Below are 20,920 nucleotides of genomic sequence, written 5' to 3'. Positions count from 1 at the left end.
TGTGTCCAATAATACGTATTGCAGAAAAAGGCGGCACTCTCGGCGTTTGGAATAAAGACAGACAGGGAAGTCTGATGTTTCAACGTTTCAATGTCAAAGCGGCATTTTCGTCAGGATAAAATAACAGAAAGTACTACTCACCCATTTATCTCCGTCTGGTGGTCCGTGGCGCCAGCAGCCCGTCGCATCACGCTCCGTCCAACAGTGACGTCATCGCGGCTTCGGCGTCAGGGAACACCTGGACCGGAGCACACTAAAAAAAAACACTTAAGATGTGGAAACAAAAAAAACAGTGTTATCTACACAGGGGTTCACTACGATATGCCGGCGGTCGGGCTCCCGGCGACCAGCATACCGGCGCCGGGAGCCCGACCGCCGGCTTACCGACCGCCGGCTTACCCTTGCGGGCTCGCTGCGCTCGCCACGCTACGGGCACGGTGGCGCGCTACGCGCGCCACACTATTTTATTCTCCCTCCAGGGGGGTCGTGGACCCCCACGAGGGAGAATAAGTGTCGGTATGCCGGCTGTCGGTATGCCGGCTGTCGGGATCCCGGTGCTGGTATACTGTGCGCCGGGATCCCGTCAGTCGGCATACTGAAGACCACCCCTACACAGCACAATGTGGGCATTACATGTAACCTGTTTACTGAAACAATGTTGATTATATTAACATGAAAGGTAACAAGAAATAGCTCCACCGTAAACTTTCACAGTGGCTAATACAATGAGCCCATAATTATGCCTAGAGAGCTAGGTTATATTAACTTACACTTACTTAAGTGTGTCCTGATGAAGGGGGAGCGGGGGGGGGGGGAAGTACCCCGAAACATTGAAGTAAAGCACTTTGTTCTTCACCAAGTACTGAGTCCAGGGGTTTCCGTCTCTGTTGTTTGCATAGTGGATGGGGTTTGCTGGACCCCAGGAGGGCACCCTGGCAGGTTATTGTTGTGGCTTACAAGGGAGTGACGGATTGTGGAAAGTTTATATATATATATATATATATATATATATATATATATATTAGAGATGAGCGGGTTCGGTTTCTCTGAATCCGAACCCGCCAGAACTTCATGTTTTTTTTCACGGGTCCGAGCGACTCGGATCTTCCCGCCTTGCTCGGTTAACCCGAGCGCGCCCGAACGTCATCATGACGCTGTCGGATTCTCGCGAGGCTCGGATTCTATCGCGAGACTCGGATTCTATATAAGGAGCCGCGCGTCGCCGCCATTTTCACACGTGCATTGAGATTGATAGGGAGAGGACGTGGCTGGCGTCCTCTCCGTTTAGAATAGATTAGAGAGACACTTGATTTACTAATTTTGGGGAGCATTAGGAGTACTCAGTACAGTGCAGAGTTTTGCTGATAGTGACCACCAGTTTTATTTATAATCCGTTCTCTGCCTGAAAAAAGCGATACACAGCACACAGTGACTCAGTCACATACCATATCTGTGTGCACTGCTCAGGCTCAGGCCAGTGTGCTGCATCATCTATTATCTATATATAATATTATATATATCTGTCTGACTGCTCAGCTCACACAGCTTATAATTGTGGGGGAGACTGGGGAGCACTACTGCAGTGCCAGTTATAGGTTATAGCAGGAGCCAGGAGTACATAATATATTATATAGTGAGTGACCACCAGACACACAGTGCAGTTTATTTAATATATCCGTTCTCTGCCTGAAAAAAGCGATACACACAGTGACTCAGTCAGTCACATACCATATCTGTGTGCACTGCTCAGGCTCAGGCCAGTGTGCTGCATCATCTATATATATTATATATCTGTCTGACTGCTCAGCTCACACAGCTTATAATTGTGGGGGAGACTGGGGAGCACTACTGCAGTGCCAGTTATAGGTTATAGCAGGAGCCAGGAGTACATAATATTATAGTAAAATAAAACAGTGCACACTTTTGCTGCAGGAGTGCCACTGCCAGTGTGACTAGTGACCAGTGACCTGACCACCAGTATATATAATATTAGTAGTATACTATCTCTTTATCAACCAGTCTATATTAGCAGCAGACACAGTACAGTGCGGTAGTTCACGGCTGTGGCTACCTCTGTGTCGGCACTCGGCAGCCCGTCCATAATTGTATATACCACCTAACCGTGGTTTTTTTTTTCTTTCTTTATACATACATACTAGTTACGAGTATACTATCTCTTTATCAACCAGTCTATATTAGCAGCAGACACAGTACAGTGCGGTAGTTCACGGCTGTGGCTACCTCTGTGTCGGCACTCGGCAGCCCGTCCATAATTGTATATACCACCTAACCGTGGTTTTTTTTTCTTTCTTTATACATACATACTAGTTACGAGTATACTATCTCTTTATCAACCAGTCTATATATTAGCAGCAGACACAGTACAGTGCGGTAGTTCACGGCTGTGGCTACCTCTGTGTCGGCACTCGGCAGCCCGTCCATAATTGTATATACCACCTAACCGTGGTTTTTTTTTCTTTCTTTATACATACATACTAGTTACGAGTATACTATCTCTTTATCAACCAGTCTATATATTAGCAGCAGACACAGTACAGTGCGGTAGTTCACGGCTGTGGCTACCTCTGTGTCGGCACTCGGCAGCCCGTCCATAATTGTATATACCACCTAACCGTGGTTTTTTTTTCTTTCTTTATACATACATACTAGTTACGAGTATACTATCTCTTTATCAACCAGTCTATATATTAGCAGCAGACACAGTACAGTGCGGTAGTTCACGGCTGTGGCTACCTCTGTGTCGGCACTCGGCAGCCCGTCCATAATTGTATATACCACCTAACCGTGGTTTTTTTTTCTTTCTTTATACATACATACTAGTTACGAGTATACTATCTCTTTATCAACCAGTCTATATTAGCAGCAGACACAGTACAGTGCGGTAGTTCACGGCTGTGGCTACCTCTGTGTCGGCACTCGGCAGCCCGTCCATAATTGTATATACCACCTAACCGTGGTTTTTTTTTCTTTCTTTATACATACATACTAGTTACGAGTATACTATCTCTTTATCAACCAGTCTATATATTAGCAGCAGACACAGTACAGTGCGGTAGTTCACGGCTGTGGCTACCTCTGTGTCGGCACTCGGCAGCCCGTCCATAATTGTATATACCACCTAACCGTGGTTTTATTTTCTTTCTTTATACATACATACTAGTTACGAGTATACTATCTCTTTATCAACCAGTCTATATATTAGCAGCAGACACAGTACAGTGCGGTAGTTCACGGCTGTGGCTACCTCTGTGTCGGCACTCGGCAGCCCGTCCATTATTGTATATACCACCTAACCGTGTTTTTTTTTTCTTTCTTTATACATACATACTAGTTACGAGTATACTATCTCTTTATCAACCAGTCTATATATTAGCAGCAGACACAGTACAGTGCGGTAGTTCACGGCTGTGGCTACCTCTGTGTCGGCACTCGGCAGCCCGTCCATAATTGTATATACCACCTAACCGTGGTTTTTTTTTCTTTCTTTATACATACATACTAGTTACGAGTATACTATCTCTTTATCAACCAGTCTATATATTAGCAGCAGACACAGTACAGTGCGGTAGTTCACGGCTGTGGCTACCTCTGTGTCGGCACTCGGCAGCCCGTCCATAATTGTATATACCACCTAACCGTGTTTTTTTTTTCTTTCTTTATACATACATACTAGTTACGAGTATACTATCTCTTTATCAACCAGTCTATATTAGCAGCAGACACAGTACAGTGCGGTAGTTCACGGCTGTGGCTACCTCTGTGTCGGCACTCGGCAGCCCGTCCATAATTGTATATACCACCTAACCGTGGTTTTTTTTTCTTTCTTTATACATACATACTAGTTACGAGTATACTATCTCTTTATCAACCAGTCTATATTAGCAGCAGACACAGTACAGTGCGGTAGTTCACGGCTGTGGCTACCTCTGTGTCGGCACTCGGCAGCCCGTCCATAATTGTATACTAGTATCCAATCCATCCATCTCCATTGTTTACCTGAGGTGCCTTTTAGTTGTGCCTATTAAAATATGGAGAACAAAAATGTTGAGGTTCCAAAATTAGGGAAAGATCAAGATCCACTTCCACCTCGTGCTGAAGCTGCTGCCACTAGTCATGGCCGAGACGATGAAATGCCAGCAACGTCGTCTGCCAAGGCCGATGCCCAATGTCATAGTACAGAGCATGTCAAATCCAAAACACCAAATATCAGTAAAAAAAGGACTCCAAAACCTAAAATAAAATTGTCGGAGGAGAAGCGTAAACTTGCCAATATGCCATTTACCACACGGAGTGGCAAGGAACGGCTGAGGCCCTGGCCTATGTTCTTGGCTAGTGGTTCAGCTTCACATGAGGATGGAAGCACTCAGCCTCTCGCTAGAAAAATGAAAAGACTCAAGCTGGCAAAAGCAGCACAGCAAAGAACTGTGCATTCTTCGAAATCCCAAATCCACAAGGAGAGTCCAATTGTGTCGGTTGCGATGCCTGACCTTCCCAACACTGGACGTGAAGAGCATGCGCCTTCCACCATTTGCACGCCCCCTGCAAGTGCTGGAAGGAGCACCCGCAGTCCAGTTCCTGATAGTCAGATTGAAGATGTCAGTGTTGAAGTACACCAGGATGAGGAGGATATGGGTGTTGCTGGCGCTGGGGAGGAAATTGACCAGGAGGATTCTGATGGTGAGGTGGTTTGTTTAAGTCAGGCACCCGGGGAGACACCTGTTGTCCGTGGGAGGAATATGGCCGTTGACATGCCAGGTGAAAATACCAAAAAAATCAGCTCTTCGGTGTGGAGGTATTTCACCAGAAATGCGGACAACAGGTGTCAAGCCGTGTGTTCCCTTTGTCAAGCTGTAATAAGTAGGGGTAAGGACGTTAACCACCTCGGAACATCCTCCCTTATACGTCACCTGCAGCGCATTCATAATAAGTCAGTGACAAGTTCAAAAACTTTGGGTGACAGCGGAAGCAGTCCACTGACCAGTAAATCCCTTCCTCTTGTAACCAAGCTCACGCAAACCACCCCACCAACTCCCTCAGTGTCAATTTCCTCCTTCCCCAGGAATGCCAATAGTCCTGCAGGCCATGTCACTGGCAATTCTGACGAGTCCTCTCCTGCCTGGGATTCCTCCGATGCATCCTTGCGTGTAACGCCTACTGCTGCTGGCGCTGCTGTTGTTGCCGCTGGGAGTCAATGGTCATCCCAGAGGGGAAGTCGTAAGCCCACTTGTACTACTTCCAGTAAGCAATTGACTGTCCAACAGTCCTTTGCGAGGAAGATGAAATATCACAGCAGTCATCCTACTGCAAAGCGGATAACTGAGTCCTTGACAACTATGTTGGTGTTAGACGTGCGTCCGGTATCCGCCGTTAGTTCACAGGGAACTAGACAATTTATTGAGGCAGTGTGCCCCCGTTACCAAATACCATCTAGGTTCCACTTCTCTAGGCAGGCGATACCGAGAATGTACACGGACGTCAGAAAAAGACTCACCAGTGTCCTAAAAAATGCAGTTGTACCCAATGTCCACTTAACCACGGACATGTGGACAAGTGGAGCAGGGCAGGGTCAGGACTATATGACTGTGACAGCCCACTGGGTAGATGTATGGACTCCCGTCGCAAGAACAGCAGCGGCGGCACCAGTAGCAGCATCTCGCAAACGCCAACTCTTTCCTAGGCAGGCTACGCTTTGTGTCACCGCTTTCCAGAATACGCACACAGCTGAAAACCTCTTACGGCAACTGAGGAAGATCATCGCGGAATGGCTTACCCCAATTGGACTCTCCTGTGGATTTGTGGCATCGGACAACGCCAGCAATATTGTGTGTGCATTAAATATGGGCAAATTCCAGCACGTCCCATGTTTTGCACATACCTTGAATTTGGTGGTGCAGAATTTTTTAAAAAACGACAGGGGCGTGCAAGAGATGCTGTCGGTGGCCAGAAAAATTGCGGGACACTTTCGGCGTACAGGCACCACGTACAGAAGACTGGAGCACCACCAAAAACTACTGAACCTGCCCTGCCATCATCTGAAGCAAGAAGTGGTAACGAGGTGGAATTCAACCCTCTATATGCTTCAGAGGTTGGAGGAGCAGCAAAAGGCCATTCAAGCCTATACAATTGAGCACGATATAGTAGGTGGAATGCACCTGTCTCAAGTGCAGTGGAGAATGATTTCAACGTTGTGCAAGGTTCTGATGCCCTTTGAACTTGCCACACGTGAAGTCAGTTCAGACACTGCCAGCCTGAGTCAGGTCATTCCCCTCATCAGGCTTTTGCAGAAGAAGCTGGAGGCATTGAAGAAGGAGCTAAAAGGGAGCGATTCCGCTAGGCATGTGGGACTTGTGGATGCAGCCCTTAATTCGCTTAACAAGGATTCACGGGTGGTCAATCTGTTGAAATCAGAGCACTACATTTTGGCCACCGTGCTCGATCCTAGATTTAAAGCCTACCTTGGATCTCTCTTTCCGGCAGACACAGGTCTGCAGAGGTTGAAAGACCTGCTGGTGACAAAATTGTCAAGTCAAGCGGAACGCGACCTGTCAACATCTCCTCCTTCACATTCTCCCGCAACTGGGGGTGCGAGGAAAAGGCTCAGAATTCCGAGCCCACCCGCTGGCGGTGATGCAGGGCAGTCTGGAGCGACTGCTGATGCTGACATCTGGTCCGGACTGAAGGACCTGACAACGATTACGGACATGTCGTCTACTGTCACTGCATATGATTCTCTCAACATTGAAAGAATGGTGGAGGATTATATGAGTGACCGCATCCAAGTAGGCACGTCACACAGTCCGTACTTATACTGGCAGGAAAAAGAGGCAATTTGGAGGCCCTTGCACAAACTGGCTTTATTCTACCTAAGTTGCCCTCCCACAAGTGTGTACTCCGAAAGAGTGTTTAGTGCCGCCGCTCACCTTGTCAGCAATCGGCGTACGAGGTTACATCCAGAAAATGTGGAGAAGATGATGTTCATTAAAATGAATTATAATCAATTCCTCCGCGGAGACATTGACCAGCAGCAATTGCCTCCACAAAGTACACAGGGAGCTGAGATGGTGGATTCCAGTGGGGATGAATTGATAATCTGTGAGGAGGGGGATGTACACGGTGATATATCGGAGGGTGAAGATGAGGTGGACATCTTGCCTCTGTAGAGCCAGTTTGTGCAAGGAGAGATTAATTGCTTCTTTTTTGGGGGGGGTCCAAACCAACCCGTCATATCAGTCACAGTCGTGTGGCAGACCCTGTCACTGAAATGATGGGTTGGTTAAAGTGTGCATGTCCTGTTTTGTTTATACAACATAAGGGTGGGTGGGAGGGCCCAAGGACAATTCCATCTTGCACCTCTTTTTTCTTTTCTTTTTCTTTGCATCATGTGCTGATTGGGGAGGGTTTTTTGGAAGGGACATCCTGCGTGACACTGCAGTGCCACTCCTAGATGGGCCCGGTGTTTGTGTCGGCCACTAGGGTCGCTAATCTTACTCACACAGTCAGCTACCTCATTGCGCCTCTTTTTTTCTTTGCGTCATGTGCTGTTTGGGGAGGGTTTTTTGGAAGGGACATCCTGCGTGACACTGCAGTGCCACTCCTAGATGGGCCCGGTGTTTGTGTCGGCCACTAGGGTCGCTAATCTTACTCACACAGCTACCTCATTGGGCCTCTTTTTTTCTTTGCGTCATGTGCTGTTTGGGGAGGGTTTTTTGGAAGGGACATCCTGCGTGACACTGCAGTGCCACTCCTAGATGGGCCCGGTGTTTGTGTCGGCCACTAGGGTCGCTTATCTTACTCACACAGCGACCTCGGTGCAAATTTTAGGACTAAAAATAATATTGTGAGGTGTGAGGTATTCAGAATAGACTGAAAATGAGTGTAAATTATGGTTTTTGAGGTTAATAATACTTTGGGATCAAAATGACCCCCAAATTCTATGATTTAAGCTGTTTTTTAGTGTTTTTTGAAAAAAACACCCGAATCCAAAACACACCCGAATCCGACAAAAAAAATTCGGTGAGGTTTTGCCAAAACGCGTTCGAACCCAAAACACGGCCGCGGAACCGAACCCAAAACCAAAACACAAAACCCGAAAAATTTCAGGCGCTCATCTCTAATATATATTAGTGATGTGCACAGGCAATTTTTCGGGTTTTGTGTTTTGGTTTTGGATTCGGTTCCGCGGCCGTGTTTTGGATTCGGACGCGTTTTGGCAAAACCTCCCTGAAAAATTTTTGTCGGATTCGGTGTGTTTTGGATTCGGGTGTTTTTTTTACAAAAAGCCCTCAAAAACAGCTTAAATCATAGAATTTGGGGGTCATTTTGATCCCATAGTATTATTAACCTCAATAACCATAATTTCCACTCATTTCTAGTCTAGTCTGAACACCTCACACCTCACAATATTATTTTTAGTCCTAATATTTGCACTGAGGTCGCTGCATGACTAAGCTAAGCGACCCAAGTGGCCAACACAAACCCCCGGTCCCATCTAGGAGTGGCACTGCAGTGTCAGACAGGATGGCACTTCAAAAAATAGTCCCCAAACAGCATATGATGCAAAGAAAAAAAAGAGGTGCACCAAGGACGCTGGATGGCTAAGCTAAGCTGTCACTCCAGATCAACTCCAGCTGCCGTGTACGGTACCAGGGGGGTGGAGGCTGTGTAAAGTCTGCGTAGCCTATTACGGTACACAGACAGCGCTGGTAGTGTTATTAGTTCTACCTTAAAAAGCGCTGTGTGTGGGTTGGCTCCAATATCTGTGGCATACTTGTGGGGGGGTAAACTGTGTCTGACATTTCCCTGTGGGTGTGTGTGTGTGTGTGTGTGTGTGTGTGTGTGTGTAGGTGTTTACTATCTCACATAGCCATGTCTAGGGACTCTGTGTCATTTGCTGCAGAAGATGTTTCCTCTCAGGAGGAATCCATACCATGTGCACAGGATTGTAATGCTTTGTCTCAGATCCCCCATTGTTGAAGCTAATACTGAGACTGAAACTCAGGTGTTGAAGAAGTCTATGGCAGTTTGGTCAGGCTCTGTCCCTATTCCTGCAAAATCTCCTAGCATGTTCCCACAGAAACGTGCACTTGCCCAAATCATGCAAGATGACATGGATACCGATTCTGATACTGCAGACTGTGATGAGGGGGGCGGCATCCCTTACTGAGGGGGTACAGCTCATGATTAAGGCCATTAGAGATGTGTTAAATATTAATGACACCACACCTGAGCAGGTTGAGGAGGCTTACTTCACTGACTATAAGAAAGCCTTGCTAACCTTCCCTGCGTCTAAAGATTTAAACGCTATAAAATCCTGGGAAAACCCGGAGAAAAAATTCCAGATCCCAAAAAGGGTTCTGGTTGCTTTTCCCTTCCCTGAGGAAGATAGTTAACCTACCCATTGTGGACGCATCTGTCTGCAGACTGTCTAAAAAGTAGTGATGTGCACTGGAATTTTTTGGGTTTTGTGTTTTGGTTTTGGATTCGGTTCCGCGGCCATGTTTTGGATTCGGACGCGTTTTGGCAAAACCTCCCTGAAATTTTTTTGTCGGATTCGGGTGTGTTTTGGATTCGGGTGTTTTTTTACAAAAAACCCCTCAAAAACAGCTTAAATCATAGAATTTGGGGGTAATTTTGATCCCATAGTATTATTAACCTCAATAACCATAATTTCCACTCATTTTCAGTCTATTCTGAACACCTCACACCTCACAATATTATTTTTAGTCCTAAAATTTGCACCGAGGTCGCTGGATGGCTAAGCTAAGCGACACAAGTGGCCGACACAAACACCTGGCCCATCTAGGAGTGGCACTGCAGCGTCAGGCAGGATGGCACTTCAAAAAAATTGTCCCCAAACAGCACATGATGCAAAGAAAAAAAGAGGTGCACCAAGGTCGCTGTGTGACTAAGCTAAGCGACACAAGTGGCCGACACAAACACCTGGCCCATCTAGGAGTGGCACAGCGGTGTCAGGCAGGATGGCCCTTCAAAAAAATTGTCCCCAAACAGCACATGATGCAAAGAAAAATGAAAGAAAAAAGAGGTGCAAGATGGAATTGTCCTTGGGCACCCACCCTTATGTTGTATAAACAGGACATGCACACTTTAACGTACCCATCATTTCAGCGACAGGGTATGCCACACGACTGTGACTGAAATGACTGGTTGGTTTGGGCCCCCACCAAAAAAGAAGCAATCAATCTCTCCTTGCACAAACTGGCTCTACAGAGGCAAGATGTCCACCTCATCATCATCCTCCGATTCCTCACCCCTTTCACTGTGTACATTCCCCTCCTCACAGATTATTAATTCGTCCCCACTGGAATCCACCATCTCAGGTCCCTGTGTACTTTCTGGAGGCAATTGCTGGTGAATGTCTCCACGGAGGAATTGATTATAATTCATTTTGATGAACATCATCTTCTCCACATTTTCTGGAAGTAACCTCGTACACCAATTGCTGACAAGGTGAGCGGCTGCACTAAACAATCTTTTTTGGAGGGAGGGCAACTTAGGTAGGATAAAGCCAGTTTGTGCAAGGGCCTCCAAATTGCCTCTTTTTCCTGCCAGTATATGTACGGACTGTCTGACGTGCCTACTTGGATGCGGTCACTCATATAATCCTCCACCATTCTTTCAATGGTGAGAGAATCATATGCAGTGACAGTAGACGACATGTCAGTAATCGTTGGCAGGTCCTTCAGTCCGGACCAGATGTCAGCACTCGCTCCAGACTGCCCTGCATCACCGCCAGCGGGTGGGCTCGGAATTCTTAGCCTTTTCCTCGCACCTCCAGTTTGCGGGAGAATGTGAAGGAGGAGCTGTTGACGGGTCACGTTCCGCTTGACTTGACAATTTTCTCACCAGCAGGTCTTTGAACCTCTGCAGACTTGTGTCTGCCGGAAAGAGAGATACAACGTAGGTTTTAAATCTAGGATCGAGCACGGTGGCCAAAATGTAGTGCTCTGATTTCAACAGATTGACCACCCGTGAATCCTGGTTAAGCGAATTAAGGGCTCCATCCACAAGTCCCACATGCCTAGCGGAATCGCTCTGTTTTAGCTCCTCCTTCAATGTCTCCAGCTTCTTCTGCAAAAGCCTGATGAGGGGAATGACCTGATTTAGGCTGGCAGTGTCTGAACTGACTTCACGTGTGGCAAGTTCAAAGGGTTGCAGAACCTTGCACAACGTTGAAATCATTCTCCACTGCGCTTGAGTCAGGTGCATTCCCCCTCCTTTGCCTATATCGTGGGCAGATGTATAGGCTTGAATGGCCTTTTGATGCTCCTCCATCCTCTGAAGCATATAGAGGGTTGAATTCCACCTCGTTACCACCTCTTGCTTCAGATGATGGCAAGGCAGGTTCAGGAGTGTTTGCTGGTGCTCCAGTCTTCGGCACGCGGTGGCTGAATGCCGAAAGTGGCCCGCAATTCTTCGGGCCACCGACAGCATCTCTTGCACGCCCCTGTCGTTTTTTAAATAATTCTGCACCACCAAATTCAATGTATGTGCAAAACATGGGACGTGCTGGAATTTGCCCAGATGTAATGCAAGCACAATATTGCTGGCGTTGTCCGATGTCACAAATCCCCAGGAGAGTCCAACTGGGGTAAGCCATTCTGCGATGATGTTCCTCAGTTTCCGTAAGAGGTTGTCAGCTGTGTGCCTCTTATGGAAAGCAGTGATACAAAGTGTAGCCTGCCTAGGAACGAGTTGGCGTTTGCGAGATGCTGCTACTGGTGCCGCCGCTGCTGTTCTTGCTGCGGGAGGCAATACATCTACCCAGTGGGCTGTCACAGTCATATAGTCCTGAGTCTGCCCTGCTCCACTTGTCCACATGGCCGTGGTTAAGTGGACATTGGGTACAACTGCATTTTTTAGGACACTGGTGACTCTTTTTCTGAGGTCTGTGTACATTTTCGGTATCGCCTGCCTAGAGAAATGGAACCTAGATGGTATTTGGTACCGGGGACACAGTACCTCACTCAAGTCTCTAGTTGCCTGTGAATTAACGGTGGATACCGGAACCACGTTTCTCACCACCCAGGCTGACAAGACCTGAGTTATCCGCTTTGCAGCAGGATGACTGCTGTGATATTTCATCTTCCTCGCAAAGGACTGTTGGACAGTCAATTGCTTACTGGAAGTAGTACACGTGGTCTTCCGACTTCCCCTCTGGGATGCCGATCGACTCCCACCAGCAACAACAGCAGCGCCAGCAGCAGTAGGCGTTACACTCAAGGATGCATCGGAGGAATCCCAGGCAGGAGAGGACTCGTCATACTTGCCAGTGACATGTCCTGCAGGACTATTGGCTTTCTTGTGTAAGGTGGAAATTGACACTGAGGAAGTTGGTGGTGTGGTTTGCAGGAGCTTGGTTACAAGAGGAAGGGATTTAGTGGTCAGTGGACTGCTTCCACTGACATCCAAAGTTTTTGAACTTGTCACTGACTTCTGATGAATGCGGACCAGGTGACGTAAAAGGGAGGATGTTCCTAGGTGGTTAACGTCCTTACCCCTACTTATTAAAGCTTGACAAAGGCAACACACGGCTTGACACCTGTTGTCCGCATTTGTGTTGAAATAATTCCACACCGAAGAGGTGATTTTTTTTTGTATTTTGACCAGGCATGTCAATGGCCATATTCGTCCCACAGACAACAGGTGTCTCCCCGGGTGCCTGACTTAAACAAACCACCTCACCATCAGAATCCTCCTTGTCAATTTCCTCCCCAGCGCCAGCAACACCCATATCCTCATCCTGGTGTACTTCAACAGTGACATCTTCAATTTGACTATCAGGAACTGGACTGCGGGTGCTCCTTCCAGCACTTGCTGGGGGCGTGCAAATGGTGGAAGGTGCAAGCTCTTCCCATCCAGTGTTGGGAAGGTCAGGCATCGCAACCGACACAACTGGACTCTCCTTGGGGATTTGTGATTTAGAAGAACGCACAGTTCTTTGCTGTGCTTTTGCCAGCTTAAGTCTTTTCATTTTTCTAGCGAGAGGATGAGTGCTTCCATCCTCATGTGAATCTGAGCCACTAGCCATGAACATAGGCCAGGGCCTCAGCCGTTCCTTGCCACTCCGTGTCGTAAATGGCATATTGGCAAGTTTACGTTTCTCATCAGACGCTTTCAATTTTGATTTTTGGGTCATTTTACTGAACTTTTGTTTTTTGGATTTTACATGCTCTCTACTATGACATTGGGCATCAGCCTTGGCAGACGACGTTGATGGCCTTTCATCATCTCGGCCATGACTAGTGGCAGCAGCTTCAGCACGAGGTGGAAGTGGATCTTGATCTTTCCCTATTTTAACCTCCACATTTTTGTTCTCCATTTTTTAATGTGTGGAATTATATGCCAGTATCAATAGCAATGGCCTACTACTATATATACTGAAATGCACCACAGGTATGGATGGATAGTAAACTTGACGACACAGAGGTAGGTAGAGCAGTGGCCTTCCATACCGTACTGCTATATATACTGGTGGTCACTGTCAGCAAACTGCAAAACTAAAATGCACCACATGTATAGAATCTAGATGGATAGTATACTTGACGACACAGAGGTAGGTAGAGCAGTGGCCTTCCGTACCGTACTGCTATATATACTGGTGGTCACTGTCAGCAAAACTCTGCACTGTACTCCTCCTATATAATACTGCTGGTCCCCAGTCCCCACAATAAAGCAGTGTGAGCACAGATATATGCAGCACACTGAGCACAGATATGGAGTGTTTTTCAGGCAGACAACGTATACTGGTGGTCACTGGTCAGCAAAAGTCTGCACTGTACTCCTCCTATATAATATACTGGTGGTCCCCAGTCCCCACAATAAAGCAGTGTGAGCACAGATATATGCAGCATACTGAGCACAGATATGGAGTGTTTTTCAGGCAGACAACGTATACTGGTGGTCACTGTAAGCAAAACTCTGCACTGTACTCCTCCTATATAATACAGCTGCTCCCCAGTGCCCACAATTAAGCAGTGTGAGCACAGATATATGCAGCACACTGAGCACAGATATGGAGTGTTTTTCAGGCAGACAACGTATACTGGTGGTCACTGTCAGCAAAACTCTGCACTGTACTCCTCCTATATAATATACTGGAGGTGCCCAGTCCCCACAATAAAGCAGTGTGAGCACAGATATATGCAGCACACTGAGCACAGATATGGAGTGTTTTTCAGGCAGACAACGTATACTGGTGGTCACTGTCAGCAAAACTCTGCACTGTACTCCTCCTATATAATACAGCTGCTCCCCAGTCCCCACAATTAAGCAGTGTGAGCACAGATATATGCAGCACACTGAGCACAGATATGGAGTGTTTTTCAGGCAGACAACGTATACTGGTGGTCACTGTCAGCAAAACTCTGCACTGTACTCCTCCTATATAATACAGCTGCTCCCCAGTCCCCACAATTAAGGAAGAAGCACAAATATTTTTGCATCAAGATTAATAAATGGAGAGGACGCCAGCCACGTCCTCTCCCTAACATTTCCAATGCACGAGTGAAAATGGAGGCGACGCTCGGCTGCTTATTTAGAATCCGAATCTCGCGAGAATCCGACAGCGGGATGATAACGTTCGGGCGCGCTCGGGTTAACCGAGCCATACAGGAGAATCCAAGTATGCCTCGGAACCGTGTAAAATGGGTGAAGTTCGGGGGGGTTCGGTTTCCGAGGAACCGAACATGCTCATCACTACTAAAAAGGTGGTTTTACCTGTCCCTGGATCTACCGCGTTAAAAACCGGCTGATCGTAAAATTGACACTACTCTCAAATCCATTTACACTGCTTCAGGAGTGGTGTTAAGACCCACTATTGCCTGCGCATGGATTTCGAAAGCCATAGTAAAGTGGTCAGGCACATTACTAGAGGATTTGGATACAATGGATATAAGTGACATTGAATTGTTTTTACGTAACATACAGGATTCTGCGGGGTTCATGGTGGAATCCATGAAGGACCTGGGGATGCTGACTGCACAGATATCTTCCATGTCGGTCTCAGCCCGTAGAAGACTCTAGCTACGCCAATGGTCTGCAGACGCGGAATCCAGGAGAAGTGTGGAGAACCTACCCACACAGGTCAGGCTCTATTTGGGGAAGCGTTGGATGCGTGGATTTCCACGGCAACCGTGGGTAAGTCACCTTTCCTTCCCTCTGCTACACATTCTACGAAGAATTAATTTTCTTCAGCTGTGCCATAGTCCTTTCGGACCGCTAAGATAAAAATGTCAAAGCTTCCTACCACTTTCTTTAGAGGTGGTCGGGCAAAATCCCAAAAGCCTGCCCCCGCAGGCTCCCAGGACCAGAGAACTGCTTCTGGTTCCTCAAAATCCTCAGCATAATGGTGGACCTCAAAGCCTGAAGGACGGGCTGGTGGGTGCAAGACTCAGACGTTTCAGACATGTCTGGGTGTCGTGCGGCCTGGATCCCTGGGTACAGGATATTGTGTCCCAGGGGTACAGACAGCAGTTTCAAGAACTCCCACCTCACCGATTCTTCAAATCAGACTTCCCAGCTTTGCTGACAGACAGGGCTATTTTACAGGAAGCCATCCTAAAATTGGAAAAGTCAAAGGTCATTGTTCCAGTTCCACCTCATATGCGAAACAAGGGTTATTATTCAAACCTTTTAGTGGTACCGAAACCGGATGGTTCGGTCAGACTAATTTTGAATTTGAAATCGTTGAACCCATATCTGAGGGTGTTCAAATTCAAAATCTCTCAGAGCAGTGATTTCAGGTTTTTAGGATGGAGAATTTCTGGTATCCCTGGATTTCAAGGATGCGTACCTCCACATTCCGATTTGGCTGACGCACCAGGCTTATCTCAGATTTGCACTGTTGGACAGTCACTATCAATTTCAGGCACGGCCATTCAGCCTCTCCACAGCACCGAGGGTGTTCACCAAGGTGATGGCGGAGATGATGGTTCTCCTCCACAGACAAGGGGTGAACATAATCCCATATCTGGCGGATCTGCTGATAAAGGCATCATCCAGGGAGAAGTTGTTGCAGTCTATTGTTCTCACGACTCATCTTAGGGAACACCGTTGGTTCCTGAACCTTCCAAAATCACATTTGGAGCCGACCAGGAGGTTTGTCTTTTCTGGGAATGATCCTCGACACGGAAGTGCAGAGGGTGTTTCTCCCGGAGGAGGAAGCATTAATGATGCAAAGAATGGTCCGGGATGTCCTGAAGCCAGCCCGGGTTTCGGTTGATCAGTGCATTCGCCTTCTGGGGAAGATGGTGGCCTCTTTAGAGGCTCTACAGTATGGAAGGTTTCATGTTCGGCCCTTCCAACTGGATCTCCTGGACAAGTGGTCGGGATCTCATCTACACATGTGCCAGAGAATTCGTCTGTCGCCGAAAGCCAGGATTTCACTCCTCTGGTGTCTGCAACTACCTCACCTTCTGGAGGGCCGTAGGTTCGGGATTAAGGACTGGATCCTTCTAACCACAGATGCGAGTCTCCAGGGCTGGGGAGCAGTCACTCAGGGGGAAACCTTCCAAGGAAGGTGATCAAGCCTGGAATCCAGCCTTCCATAAACATTCTGGAACTAAGAACCGTCTACAACGGTCTTCTCCAAGCGGCCCATCTTCTGGGCCGCTTCAGGTGCAGTTGGACAATGTAACGACGGTGGCTTACATAAACTGACAGGGCAGAACGAAAATCAGAGCTGCAATGTCAGAAGTAACAGGAATCATCCTCTGGGCAGAAAAACATGCGTTGGCGATGTCAGCAATCTTCATTCCGGCAGTAGACAACTGGGAAGCGAACTTCCTCAGCAGACACGATCTCCATCCAGGAGAGTGGGGACTCCATCCGGAGGTGTTCATGGAGGTAACAGATCTTTGGGGTGTTCCTCAAATAGACATGATGGCCTCTTGTCTCAACAAGAAGCTTCGGCGGTATTGTTCGAGGTCGAGGGACTCGCAAGTAAGGGCAGTGGACACCCTAGTGACTCCATGGGTGTTCCAGTCAGTGTACGTGTTTCCTCCACTTCCACTCATTCCAAGAGTTCTAAAACTCATAAGGAGAACAAGAGTTCAGGCAATCCTCATTGCTACAGAATGGCCAAGAAAGGATTGGTACGTGGTTCTTCTGGATCTACTACTAGAAGAGCCAAGGCCTCTTCCTCTTTGGGAGGACCTGCTGCAGCAGGGGCCATTCGCTTATCAAGACTTATCATGGCTACGTTTGATGGCATGGAGGTTGAACGCCAGATATTAGCTCAGAAGGGCATTCCGAACAAGGTTATTCCTACCCTGATACAGGCTAGGAATGGAGTAACGTCTAAACATTACCATTGTATTTGGAAAAAATATGTATCTTGGTGTGAGTCTAAGAAGTTTCCTATGGTGGAGTTTCAACTGGGATGGTTTCTTCTATTCCTGCAAGCAGGTGTGGATAGGGGCCTTGGGCTGAGATCCGTAAAGGTCCAGATTTTGTCCCTATCCATTTTCTTCCTGAAACAATTGGCTTCCCTCCCTGAGGTTCAGACTTTTCTGAAAGGGGTTCTGCACATCCAGCCTCCCCTCCCTTTGTGCCACCTACGGCGCCTTGGGATCTTAACGTGGTGTTACAGTTCCTCCAATCGGATTGGTTCGAGCCTCTACCGGAGGTTGAGGTCAAATTTCTCACATGGAAGGCTGTCACTTTGTTGGCCTTAGCTTCTGCTAGACGTGTGTTGGAGCTGGGGGCTTTGTCTTGTGAGAGCCCCTACTTGATCTTCCATGAAGATAGAGCTGAGCTCCAGATACGTCAGCTGTTCCTTCCGGAGGTTATGTCAACATTTCATATCACCAACCTATTGTGGTGTCAGTTGCTACTGACTCCTCAATTTCATCAAAGTCCTTGGATGTTGTAAGGGCTCTGAAAAGCTATGTGAGTAGGACTGCTCGTCACAGAAAATTGGACTCTCTGTTTGTCCTGTATGATCCCAAGAAACTTGGGTGTCCTGCTTCTAAGCAGACGATCTCTGGCTGGATCAGGGTCACTGTTCAGCATGCGTATTCTATGTCAAGATTGCGGTGTCCTAAGTCTGTTACGGCCCACTCTACTCGTAAGGTGGGTTCTTCCTGGGCGGCTGCCCGGGGTGTTTTGGCTTTACAGCTTTTCTGAGCGGCTACTTGTTCTAGGTTGAACATGTTTGCAAGTTTCTACAAGTTCGATACTTTGGCCGCTGAGGACCTGAAGTTTGGTCAATCGGTTCTGCAGGAGCCTCCGCTCTCCTTCCCGTTCTGGGTGCTTTGGTACATCCCTATGGTACTAATGTGGACCCCAGCATCCTCTAGAATGTAAGAGAAAATTGGATTTTAATTACCGGTAACTCCTTTTCTTGTAGTCCGTAGAGGATGCTGGGTGCCCGCCCAGCGCTTCATGATCCTGCAGTAGTTACTTAGTTCAGTACTGCTTAGTTCTTGGTTAAGTACTTTTTTGTTACTTGGTAAGTAATATTGTTCAGCCGTTGCTGATGTTTCAAGCTAGTTAGCTTGGTTTGCCGTGTGTGTGTGTGTGTGTGTGTGTGTGAGAGAGAGAGAGAGAGAGCTGGTGTGAATTTTGCCACTATCTGTGTAAAATCCTTCTCTCGAAGTTGTCTGTCTCCTCGGGCACAGTTTCTAGACTGAGTCTGTTAGGAGGAGCCAGTCCACACTCTCAAACTCTTAAAGTGCCAATGGCTCCTAGTGGACCCATCTATACCCCATGGGACTAATGTGGAATCCAGCATCCTCTACGGACTATGAGAAAAGGATTTACCGGTAATTAAAATCCTATTTTTTCCATTGTGTGAAAAGGCAGGTGAAATATTCTGCACACTCTTTTGTTGATTTAAATGTGTGTAGTTGGAGAGTGCTTTTATTGGTGTAATTATTCTTCACTTGTACTGCTCTCGCCATCTATAAATGGGGAGAGCAATACTGTCCCCAATGATGGCAAGGGGGACCCATCGCTGCCTTTACAGCTTCAGCAAAGCCTTTTGGGCATTGCTGCGTTCCATCTGGGTGAAGAAGTCATTATGAAGGCAGATAGGGCAATCTGCTACCGGGACCGTAATCGCCGTATGGTCTGTTGTCTCCCGGGTGCTCGGGTACGGCACATTGTGGACCGGGTAGATAGATTGTTTGGAGGGGCTGGTAAAAAGACCCTGCGGTCTTGGTGCACGTTGGCACCAACGACAAAGTTAGTGGTAGGTGGGATGTCCTTAAAAAAGATTATAGGGACTTAGGCCAGAAACTAAAAAAAAGGACATCTAAGGTCATTTTCTCTGAAATATAATCAGTGCCACGCGCTAGCCCAGGGAGACAGAGGGAGATTAGGGAGGTAAATGTGTGGCTCAGAGACTGTTGTAGGAAAGAGGGGCTTGTGTTCTTTGAACACTGGGCGGACTTCTCAGTCAGGCGCCATCGTTTTTCTCGTGATGGATTGCACCTGAATGATGAAGGGGCTGCAGTGCTGGGGGGTAGGACGGTTAGTAGGTTGGAGGAGCTTTTAAACTAGGAGCCTGGGGGGAGGGTTTAGCTAGAAACTATGGGTCATGCAGCGAGTATAGTAGGGATGGTGGTAGTGAGATAAATGGGGGTGGAGAAGGGGGGAGGGAAAGTGCAGCCAGTAAGGTTATTTACATGGGTTCTATTAAGGGTGTTAAGAAAGGTATTGCTAAAGCATTAAATAATAACAATTATGTGTCATCATTACAGACTATAGAAAATGTTGTACGGGACTTAAGGGAAAATACTTATGTCAGGGTGGTGATTTTAGATGGGAACATTGGGTTGACCAAAGAGAAAAGTAAGGTGGGCAATACTAAGTACGGTGGGGTTGGAGAGGGAGCGAGAAGGACAGTCTGTATCAGTAACTCTACGGATGCACTAGTTAACCAGGATGGGAAATCTTTATGAAAACAAACAAATAAAGGAAACGATAAACTAAAATGTATGCTTGCAAACGCAAGAAGTCTAGCAGGTAAAATGGGGGAATTGGAATTGTTAGCATCAAAGGCTGAGTATGACATTATAGGTATTATGGAAACATGGTGGGACGACTCTCACGACTGGGTTGCTAACTTGGAGAGGTATTCTCTTTTAGGAGGGACAGGGCTAACAAAAGAGGAGGAGGTGTATGTCTTTATGTTAAACCATCACTTAAACCATACCTAAAGGAGGTTATCTATGAGGAGACTGGCGATAATGTGGAGTCACTAAGGGTAAAAAAACTAGTCATAGGCACGTGCTACAAACAGCCGGATATTAGCATACATGAGGAAGAACAACTATTGCAGCAAATCAAAATGTCTGCGGGATCGGGGGACATCCTTGTCATTGGGGATTTTAATTACCTGGATATAAACTGGAGTAACAATTCATGTGCTAATGCGAGGGGCAGCAGGTTCTTAAATATGATTAGGGATCACTACTTGTCTCAATTAGTCGAGGACCCAACTAGTGGTAAAACTACCCTGGATCTAGTAATTACTAATAATGTGGACATTATATCAAACACTAAAGTTGGGGAGACTTTGGGTAACAGTGATCACTATATGATCACATTCAACATCAGTTTCAGGAAACAGCTACAGGGGTTCCACCAAAACTTTTAACTTTAGGAAGGCTAATTTCAGTATGCTTAGATGTGCACTTAACAACATAGAGTGAGAGGTTCTGTTTAATAACAAGAACACTTAGAAATGTGGGATGTTTTAAAAGGGTTGCTGGATAGCAATATTCATAACTTTATTCCCATGGGCAGTAAACGCAGGAGTATTAAACTCGAACCGATGTGGCTTAACAAGAAGGTTAAGGCAGAAATGGATAAAAAAAAGTGGCCTTTCAAAGCATTTAAATCTAATGGAAAGGAGGAGTCTTTCAAGTATTACAAG

The sequence above is a fragment of the Pseudophryne corroboree genome, chromosome 10 (genome assembly GCF_028390025.1).
Source record: "Pseudophryne corroboree isolate aPseCor3 chromosome 10, aPseCor3.hap2, whole genome shotgun sequence".
Taxonomy (NCBI): domain Eukaryota; kingdom Metazoa; phylum Chordata; class Amphibia; order Anura; family Myobatrachidae; genus Pseudophryne; species Pseudophryne corroboree.
Note: the sequence above shows the minus strand (reverse complement) of the source record.